Source organism: Phoca vitulina, unplaced genomic scaffold (genome assembly GCF_004348235.1).
Source record: "Phoca vitulina isolate PV1807 unplaced genomic scaffold, GSC_HSeal_1.0 scaffold79, whole genome shotgun sequence".
Classification (NCBI taxonomy): domain Eukaryota; kingdom Metazoa; phylum Chordata; class Mammalia; order Carnivora; family Phocidae; genus Phoca; species Phoca vitulina.
The window spans coordinates 1,239,367-1,250,002 of NW_022589782.1; the positions used below are offsets into that span (position 1 = coordinate 1,239,367).

The window sequence follows — 10,636 nt, forward strand, 5'->3', positions numbered from 1 at the left end:
GTGTGGTCTCTGGGTAGGGCTCTGGCCCAGCTGTGATGGGAAAGGGAGAGCCAGGAGAGGAATGGCATGGCTCCTAGGGCTCCCTCCTTCTCACAGGCTGAGGGGCGTGCCCCCCTTCCCCTCCTCGCTCCCCCAGCTGTGGGGGGATGGGCATGCAGAGCCAGTCTGTCACTTCCTGTCGCAGACAGAAGGACCGGCACTGGCCTGCAGAACGCGGCAGCGCACACACACGCACAGCGCCCGCCCTACACACTCAGTCACACCTGCACAGAGAGCCAAGTGCACGTATCACAGACACACGCAAGACTAGACACACACACACACAGATGCACAAACACAGAAACACACGCACAGCTAGACCCACCACCTGTCGTCATGCACACGTAGATTCACGGGTCGGAAACACACACGCCCTAGTACACAGAGGTGCAGAGGCAGTGTGCGCAGCACACACACGCATGCACACACGCACACGCATGCACACACGCACGCACACACGCTCCAGGCACGCATCTGACTGGCAGAGCTGTGCTCTGGGCCACAGCTGGTTTTCGGCTCTTCTGCTTCCACCATGCCTCAGCCTCCCCCCTGCAGACCAGGGCCCTCCCCGGGCAGCTCCCACACCTGCCAGCCCCCATCTGCCCAGGGGCCTGGCTCCTCGTCTCTGGCACATCAGTATGTGAGGTGATGCTGATGGCCCTTCCCCCTCCCCTCCCCTCCTCCCCTCTTCATTCACTTCGTTGGAGACAGAAGCCACAGGGGTGGGACCTGGGGCAGGGCCAGGCCACAGAGCCTGTGGGAAGAGGCCCATATACCTTATGCACCCTGGGGGCAGCGAGAGCCCACCCAGCTCCCTCCGTGTGGGTCTGCACACGCTCATGGATGTCATGAAGGCCTGACCCGCCACCCAGAGCCTTGCAAGGGTAGGTGGAGGAGGGCTCCATTAGCCTGGGTGGAGACCCTTTGATGTGCGGCTAACCCTGACCCCCACCCCGCCCCCTACGCCCAGTGGGCAGAGGAAGGAGGTGGAGGTTTGGAGGGGTGGAGCTAGGTCACTGCTCAGAACCTGATGTGGGGCACCCGTGTCCCCAGGCTCATTCACCATAGCAGCTGGGGAGGGGTCTGCATGGGATTCTGAGCAAAACCCAAGAAGTCCTGGGGCAGCTCCGCTTGCCTGTCCACTTCCCACTTGCCCCACTGCTCCCCTCTGAATCCGAGGATTCTCCCCCTGCCCCCGCCCAGCATTCCACCTCCAGGGGTCAGTGCAAGCCCCCAGCGCACAGTAGGTTGCCTGACTAATGTTGCTGAATGATAGACAGGGGACTTGAGTGTGTGTATCTCGATTGCTGAGGGCCTGTGTGCCCCACGTGGGCTCTGCCTGCTCTCCAAGGCTCAAGGTCCCCTCAGGCCTGCTGGAGTTCTTATCCCCAGTTAGGGCAGCCCTGCCTGTCCCATCAGGGTGTTGGGGAGGTGACATTGGACTTGGGCCACGAATGATAAGGATCCAGCTGTGGGTGGATCTGGGAGGAATCCTTCCAAGCAAAGGGGGTGCCTGTGCAAAGGTCCTGAGGTGGCCGCATGCTGGGGGAGGGGGAGGGATGTGTTGGAGAAACAGAAAGTCAGAGCCGCGGTCAAAGGACTGAGCCTGGAAGAGTGAATGGCACAGCCTGAGGTTGGCAGGCGGGGTGGGGGCCCCAGCAGAGCCCCAAGGCACCCAGCAGCACCCCCATTTCCTAGGTGGGGGCCTGGCTCCTCAGAGGGGAGGCCAGGCCAGGTGGTGGGGAAAGTCCGACGGAGGACAGGCACCTTCCTGCTCCCTGGGGTCCTCCCCGGCCCAGCCTCGGTGGGGGGGGAGGGGGGACAGAGGCTCAGGGGACCCCGCGGGTGGGGCAGGCACAGCTGTGGGGAGGCCAAGGTGCTGGCGTCAGCAGGAGCCCCTCCTCCTCACCTCGCTAAACAATCATTGCACAAAATATGCAAATGGTATAATTACTGTTATTTGTTTTGCTGATATAAGTGTTTGAAATGCAAATGTCAAGTTTGGGCGCATTCATTTTCCCCACCCCTCACCCTGACGTTTGCAAGTCTACGTTTAGCCCTGGAAGAAGGAGGAGGAGGATTTGGGGCACCCGTGAGGCCGGGCCCCCTCCCTAGCGGTGCACAGGGATGCCTTAGAAGGGAGGCCTCACATCCCCCTCCCCTCCGTGCTGTGTGATCTGGGGCCAGTTATACTCGGCCTCTGGGAACCTCAGTTTACCTGTCTGTGTAATGGGCGCCACCAGCCTCAGGCTGTGGTGTGTCTGGTCCCAGTGCTCTCTGGCCCGGAGGCAATTCTATCGATGGGTTTGGGCCTCGGTTTCCCACCTGTAAAATCCTGCATGGGTGTGTTCGCAACTATCACGTGGGGACTTAGTGCTCCTGGATGGTTTTTTGGGGCCCTAGCGCACCCCCAGATGTCATACACGAGATGTGTATGTGCATTTTCCAGGGTGGGTCCTCACCTTTGACCCCTCCAGCCCAGGTGGTCTCTGAGGTTTCGGGTCTCCCAGGCTTGTGGGTTCAGACGAGCCTGGGCTGTGAGCCAGTGGGGTGTGCCCACCATCGTCCACACCCGACAGAGGGGAAGGTGAGGCCCGGCCTGCTGGGGCTTGTGGCGGTCTCACCGCTGATCAACGTGTTGCTCAGATGCCATAGTCCCGTCTGGTGCCTGGTTCCTTTCCGGCTGCACACGAGGCCGGAGCAGGCCCGCTCCTCTCTGGCCTTCTGCAAACTGCTCCACCTGGGGCAAACTGCACCCTCCAATCCGCCTGCACCTCGCAGCCCCTCAGGGCCAGGGAGGCCTCGTGTGTCAGATCACCGGCTTCACCTGAACCCCACCTGCCGCAGATCCCTCATTATCGACGAGGTGCTGGGACCCGTGCAGCATCGCAAGCGCTGTCTTCATGCTCTCGGACCAGGTCGGTTCCAGTACGAGCGCAGCCCCAGAGAGGAGAGAGGCTTCCTGCCGGACCCTGTGGGTCTGCGGGAGCTCAGGGCTTGTGCCAGGGATGGCACCGAGAGATGCCCTGGCTTGGGCCGATGAGGGCGAGAACAGGTGTGATCCAGAGGCCGGTGGGTCGGAGAGGTCCGGGGGCTGCATACCAGCCTGGCAGCCCTCCCTGAGGCCACCCCTCGGGGCTGCGTGCTGGCAGCTGCCGGGCGGGGCGCGGGTGCTGGGCTAACACTCAGGTCCGGCCAGAGCAGGCATGTGGGATGCCTGTGGTCCAGTGCGCCTGTGAGGAGAGTGGAGGGCGTGCGTGCATGCACGTGTACGTGTGTGAGCATGCACGTGTGACCAGTGGGTGTGCAGGTGGTGCTCGTGGACAGTGAAAGCTCCAGGCCAGGCCCCTAGCGCTTGGGTCTGAGAACACAGCCCACTCGCAGGCCGAGAGGGACCTCAGCGCTCCCCCGGTTTCCGCTCACATGCACGGTGCCCCGGGCTCACGTTCCACCTTTGGACAGCTTTGCTGTGAAGTCTGAGCGTGGCCAGGAACCGAGGCCTGGGCCTGCCCGTGGCCCCCCGAGACTGCAGCCGTGCCCTGTGGTTCCGGAGCAGTTTCCTCGTGCTTAACTTGGGATTCTTTGCAAAGCGGGGCTGGGCAAAGAGAAAGTGCTCAAGAAGCACGCATTCCTGCTCCTCCCGCGCTTCACTCAGTGAGGCATGGGTCCTTGTCGCAGCTGGGGAGGCCGTTTTCGGGCTCCCAGGACCCTGGAGAGCAGGGCCTGGCCAGGTGGGCAGCACGGAGAGGGCCCTCCAGGCGGGCGACCCGTATAGGCAAAGGCCCGGGGGCAGGAAGGAAGAGGCGTCCTGGTGCCTGGGCTGAGGTCTCAGCCTGGAAGCCGCCTCTGGGGCCCGCGGGTGCAGAGCTTCTGAGCTCTCTTTCTATCCCAATTACCTTTTCCAAGACAGGTTTGGCCTTATTAGCATATTCAAATGCAGCCCATTATTATTTCAATTAGCTGTTAGGCAATTAGCTCTAATTGATGAACATTCCCCCCACCTCCCCACATATTTTTTGGTTATTTACATCTGCTTCTAAGCCACAATTTCAGGTAATTACGTGCCCCTCAGCCGTTTGCACGCGCGCGCACACACAAACACACACACACTCTCTCTCTCTCTCTCTCTCTCCCTCACATCACGCGTTCCTTCTGCCTTCCAGTTCCTGCTCCCGGCCCAGGAGCCTGGGGGGTTCTGGGGGGGCTGTGCACAGCTGGAGCAAGGGGACCACTCTGGCTCCTGCCCAGGCCCTCCTGAGGGTCACCACTCAGCTTGCAGGGCCTCAAGGTGCACGGCCTTGCTCCCGGAGTCCCCTTGTCCCGAAGGGGCCCCCTCCTCCCCCTTCCCAGTGGTGCCACCCGAGTTGGTTCCATTGTGGCTCCGGGCTTTGTCTGAACACTGCATCTTTGCCGTGTGGCCTGGGGAGTGGACACCATTCTCAGCCAACGCTTCCCTGTCTGCGAAATGGGGACCCGGTGCGTGGGAGTGAGGCTGAGTGAGGTGGTGCATCCAGGTCCTCGGCGAGCACCCCGGGCATGGCTGCTGGGGTTGCTCCGGGGAAGGAAGGGAGCAGTGAGTGATTCAGCCTTGTGGGCAGGTGGGGGAACCAGTCGTGGGCTGACTTGCCAGCCCAGCTTGGGCTTCGGCTTCCTGGCTGGTGCCCTCCTGCGTCGAAGGCCTGGTCTGGAGTCCTCACCCTCTGCTCCCCAGCAAGGATGCTCTTGGGGTGGAGGCGGGGGCCTGCAGGGAGAGGCCTTGCCCTGGGTCTTTGCATAGCCCACCTCCATGGGGGTGGGGGGGTCAGGGAATCAGAGCTGGTCCTCCACCCCACCCCCGACACACCTGGGCTGCAGCAGTGGGGGGGCGAGCTGCAAACGGCAGCCGGCAGCCGTGACCTGGAGGGGCCCCCGTCTGACCTGGCAAAATCCTGCCTCCGGGCCGCTCCTCTTCCTGCCCTCTGCCTTCACTGGTGTGTGCCTCCTCGTGCATCAGGGAGTCCCAGCCTCCCCAGCGTGCTCCTGGAGGTTGACTCTCATGCACGGAGCGCACAGGATGGATGTCCCCGTGGCTCCGGCAGACGGGATCTTGTGCAAGCTTACGATGGCTCCCCGCGCCCTCTCACCAGTGTCCTGTTCTGTCTCCATGCAGTGGCGTCTGCCTGGGTGACCGTGTACTGTTCTCTGGGTCCTGGAACACGGAGAAGACGTGCATGACCCCTGCAGGGAGGAGTCCACCAGCCTGTACTGCTCCCGCGTGCCACGTCACTGGTGGGCCCTGACCCGAAGGTAAGGGGCGCTCTGGCCCGTCGGATGCGATCAGCACAGGGGGGAGGGCCGGTCCTGAGGACCTGTGTGCTGGGGTCACCGTGCAGACCCAGAAGGAGACGGGGTCAGGTTCGGGGTCAGGGTCGGCTGGCCTGCAGAAACAGACGTCCCCATGCGGAGCTGCGGCCCGGCCGCCAGGGTGTTGGGGCTGAGGACCGGGCCGCCCTGGCGTGTGACCAGACAGGTCAGGGGCTCCGCCGTCCTCCCCGGATGAGTTGGGGTGCTGTGTGGGTTTCATCTTCCGCCACCTCACGGACCTGGGTGCGGTGCCGTGAGCTCCCGTGGCATGTTGGAGGCTGTGTGTACGACGCGCCGTAGGTTCATACGGACTTACCTTGTATATTGGAAAAAGGGTCTTATATGGGAAAAGTGACCCAGAACGCTGACTTGAGCGCCTCGGTGAGGAAGGGGTGTGGAGGCAGCCGTCCCGGTGGCCCAGCACATGTCCTCACGGCCGGCGGTGCTGTGCCTGTTGGGGAGTCCGTTTTCTCAGTGCTGTCCCGAGTCGCACACATCCCCTCTTGCCACCCGTGCCTTGGAATCCGCCATCGGGGGCCCTTCACCCAGGTCTGGGACGGACTCTCTTTGTAAACCCAGCTCCAGCGCAGGTGCTCTTACCTGGGAGGTGGCCCGTCTGATGGAGCCGGGTTGTCCTATTTCGCGTGACCGGCAGGAGGTCAATGACGTGGTCCGTTGGAACACAAGTTTTAGGGTTTGGATTTTTGCAATACGTTGCTTGCCTGCTGCATCCGGGCATCGTGATCGTGATACTTAGGCTCTTCCAATTCTGACGGACCGAGAGTGGGAGATTTGGGACTATGGGGCTCTCTCCTTCGTTACATGGAGGAGCAGAGACTCCTTCTAGAACTTCCAAAGGCATGCCTTCTGCTGGTGGTCAGATGGCTCCCCAGCCTTCTCCATGGCTTTAGCGGGAGGCTCCCAGGAGGGGCCCGTGAAGGGGAGTGCTGAGGATGGAGGAGAGCCCACCACGAGAAGCAGGGCAGGGCGTTCTGGGCAGAGGGACCAGCGGGGGAAGGAGAGCTGAGGTGGGACAAGCTTAGTGCGTGTGAGGTTCAGGGGGAGACCGGGGTGGCTGGAACTTGTGGGCGTGGGGGCCATGGGGTTGCAGGGTGGAGCGGGGCCGGGTCACAGGGTGGGTGAAGCTGTCTGTTCATGTTCCTCCAGATGTCCACGGAGTACCTGCCATTGCCAGACCCCAGACACTGTGGTGCTAGAGACCCATGTCCCTCTAGGAGCGCCAAGTCTAGAAAGAGGGAAGGGTGTGAGGGTGCGTGGCTCATTCCATGGGACGGCCCCGTCCCTTCAGCGGACATCAAGAAAGTCTGGGGTGAGGGGCTGGGGTCTGCCCCCATCCCTACCACTCATTTCATGGGACAGTGAACAGCGCCTGCCCCTCCACAGGCCTCAGTTTCCCTGTCCTGAAGGATGTCCCCTGAGGCTAAGAGCTGCTGAGAGGGCAGGGTGGGTGGTCTGGGGTCGGGGTCAGCTCTGACCGTGCCGGTACGCAGAGACCCCCACGGCCGACAGCACCCCTCAGAGGTGCAGGGCTGCGGTGGAGAGGGGCAGTCGGGGCTGGGCTGGGCAGGCTTGGCGGTGCTGACCCCAGGCCACGGGCTAGCCAGAGCACGGCTTTGCAGAGCAGGAAGCCCTGTGCTTTCCCACCCCTGTGCATTTGCCCAGAGCACCCTCTCTCCCCAGTCTGCCTGTCCTCGGGTGACGGTGGTGTCCCACAGACCCCAATCTGCCGATTTTGGATGTAGAGTGCCAGAAGCCACCTCTGACCTCCTGTTTCTTGTCTGTAACGTGGAGTAGTAACCTCTCAGAAGGCGAGCATTCAGTGGGACATGCAAGTTGCTTGGTATACAGTAGGCACTCAAGAAACGCTGGTGGGCGTTGCCCCCTTTTCTGAGCACGAGACGGCAGAGTCTCTGGGACGTCACCTCAGAGCAATGTTCGTTCTTTTCCTCCTTTGCGGCCCACGCTCAGGCTTCCCTGTGTGGTCCGGGGTCCCTGCAACCCCACGGGGCTCAGCCCCCATCGCCCCCAGACCCGTCCGCCTGCGCCCTCTCCCTCCCTCCCTCCCGGCTGCGTGTTCTGCCCGGTCAGAGCCTGGCAGGTGGCGGATGCTGAGTGAGTGTGTGCCGAATGAATGGATGGATGTTCCCTATCCATCCTAGGAGGGAGGTGGCAGACCAGATGGCCCGGGGCCCCTGCAGGGTCCGGCAGGGGAGTGCGGACACCGCACGCGTGGTTCAGGAACGTGGGTGCTGGGCGCGTTGTTCCTGATATCCCTGACAGACAGAACGTTTTGTCATGCAGCGAGTTGAACTTTCTCAGTTCTATTCCTGCCTCCCTCCTCCTCCGTTTCCTGGTCCTGAGGCCTCGTCCCTGGAAGTGGCTTTCCTGAAGCAGTGACTAAGAGGCCAGAAGGAAGCTTCTCCGTGTTCTGATGACCCCGGGTGACCTGCTGGCCCCGGCCCAGCGCTTGGCCGGCCCTGTGTTCGGCACCAGGGACAGAGCCACGGCCAGCCCCACCCTGGGCCTGTGGGCGCCATGGGAGGCCTGCAGGGGAGACGGGGGCCTGGGGGTCGGCTACAGCTAGAGCCCAGCGTCCTCTGTAAGACCCCCCCCGCCCCCAGGCCTCAGTTTTCTTCTCTGGGAAGTGGGGGTGATGCTTTCCCCAGCAGGGCCTGGCCTGACAACGGGTGACTTGCCCAAGGCCACCCGCCTTCCCTCCTGCCTGTGCCGCCCCTCCCCCACCTCTCCAAGAGCAGTTATTTATCTGCACGGTGGTGACAGGTGGCAGTGGATGGAGTTAGAGCTGCTTCCAGAGATCAGCTGGCTGCTGCAGAGCAAACAGCCCGAGCTAATTAGCAAAAGGTCACTCCAGCTGCTGGAGCCCCCGCTTTTGAAGTCAGGCCTCTCAAGTCAGGCTGGAAGGAACCCGGGACTTTGAGTTAGTGGCTTGGTTACCAGGACAGCTTCAGTCCCCAGCCCCCAGCCCCTGGCTCATCGGCTCATCGCCTGATCGCCCAGCCCACAACTCTGAGGCTTCGCCTAGAGACTCCCGGCACCAGGGGACTCCTAGTGCCCCTGCCCTAGGCTGCACAGTCCACAGAGACTCCGCCCCCAGCTGGCATTGGAGGGCAGGCCTCCCCCCACAGGGCCCAGGGGCAGACCGTCCCCGGAGGCTGAAGTGTGGGGCTTGGCAGCAGCCACCCACGTGCCCTCACATTCCCTCTGACTGTGTTCTTACCGTTTTTCTTTAAGTAAATTCACTTTTTGAAAAACTTAAATAAATACATTTATTTAAAAGGGAAGTTTTATGGCACTACTACAAATGGGAAACAAACCTCCTTTACCATAAATAGAATTCATAATCATAAAAATAAATTCAGTGGAAACAAAACAACGTTATTAAGTTCTAGCTGGATGCCGTAGCCCAGAGGAGGCTCGGAGCCCAAGATGTGCTGTTACTTTATTAAAAAGGGAGAACAGCAGGTGTGCAGGGGTGTTCAAGACTTACCAGCCCCAATCCGAGACTTTCTTTTTGATGTAATCAGAAGCACTGAAAAGAATCAAATTGAAGGTAACTTTCTAATAAAAGTATTCAGCATTAGTTTCTGCCACATCAGCCAGGGATTCAGTTTGGCTGCACGAGAACGGAGACCCTGTCTTGTTATTGAGCCCCACCCGGGGGCTCATTTTTCTCATGGAAATATAGGGTGGTGATGGCAGAGGTGCTCAGCCCAAGGAAGTTGTCAGTCATCTCGACGCCACATAGGCTTCTTCTCTGATATCCTTAGCCTTTGTCCTCATTGTCTCGAGATGGCGGCGGCTCCTCCAGCCATTGTATCTGCATCCCAGGCAGGAAAAGTGGTGGTGAAGAGAAAGGAATATGCTGGCTAAGTTGGTTCCTTGCTGTCCGGAGGATCACGGTGGGCACAGGAGCCCGTGCTCTTGCCCACTACGGTCCGCTGCTGTCTCATGGATGGTTCTCACTGAATAGTTCACCTGTTTGCTGCGTATTTACTTGGTGCATGCTGTTTTCCATGCAATAGACCCTGGCCATGAGGTCACATGCTGGCATCTGTGGGAAGAGTCACAACCCATCCCAGGATGCCCGCCTGGGGCCTCCCCTTCCCCCACACCTGACTCCCGCTGCCCACAGTGGGCCCAGCACAGGGTGGACCCTGACCTGGCCCCACTTCTCCTCCCTGAAGACCCAGGCTGCCCTCACCCCCTGCGGGGTGGGGGGTGGGGGTGCAGGAGGGGGCCCAGGTTCAAGCTGCCCACCTCTGGGCTGCCCTGGGAAGGGGTCAGCCCCTTCCCTCCCACACAGCTCTCTTGGGGCCCTGGGGCCCCCCGTTCTCCCTCTCCAGCCTCCCCGAAGCCTCTGCTTGGCGGTTTTGGCTCTCCAGCTGGCTGCAGGGCCGCATTTCTGCGGCTGTAGGTCTTAATCTGTCTTCTCATTTCCCTGTGGAATGTATACCCCGCCGTTCCTGGCCCTAATTAGCAGGAGGAGGGGCGGGCCTCGGGGTGCCTCCTGCCTCTGGCCTCTGTCTGGCTCGCAGGCCCTGGGGACCCCTTCTCTGTTGGTGCAGGGCTCCTGGCTCCTGGCTCGTGCCTCCGGCCCCACTCGGCCCCTCCTCGCCACAGGCTTTGCCTTTCGGCCTTTGCTGCTGCTTGCCGCCTCCCGTCATAGACCTTAGTCTTGCCTCTGGCCTGACCCCTCTTTGTGCCAGCAGTGCGGGGGGCCCACTACAGACCCCAGCTTTAGATCTGGGTCCCATTGCTAGCCAGCTGTGCAATCCAGGGCAAGTCACTTAACCTCTCTGTGTGCTTTGTGTGATGGGGACAACAGCAGCGGCTCGTGGGCTCTCTGGCCAAGTGAACGAGAGGCGCCCCACCTGTGCCTCTCCCGTCTTCCCCTCTCCCACCTCCGGCTTCACGGATATCCACATTTTGCACACGCGTGTGTAAGCATTGCTGCACGTGTCCCCATGACCCTGGGGGGGCCGCCGTGCGTGTTGTCGTCCTGCCCTGCCCGCCCCTCCCCTCCACACGCCGAGCTCCAGTGACTCACAGTGGCCTGGCTCCCCAGCCCCACCCTGTGAACCCTGAATCCAGCAGCGGAAGTGGGTCAAGGGGTGTGCGGGGAGGGGGAGGGCGGGTGGGGAGGCCAGGTGACAGCCCTGGGGGTGATGGGAGAGGAGAGGAGCTGGGGCAGGGGGAGAGCAGTTTAGAGCAG

The 10,636-nt window shown here is 61.6% G+C and overlaps 1 long non-coding RNA gene across 2 annotated transcripts in view; it reads left to right on the forward strand.

Annotated features, from left to right (window-relative positions):
- The window catches only part of LOC116625562, a 67,003-nt gene that overhangs the window by 31,016 nt on the left and 25,351 nt on the right, over nt 1-10,636 (forward strand). For both annotated transcript variants that reach the window (XR_004298100.1, XR_004298101.1), the window contains exon 2: nt 5,189-5,325. This is a non-coding gene — a long non-coding RNA (uncharacterized LOC116625562). The remainder of the gene's footprint in view (nt 1-5,188; nt 5,326-10,636) is intronic.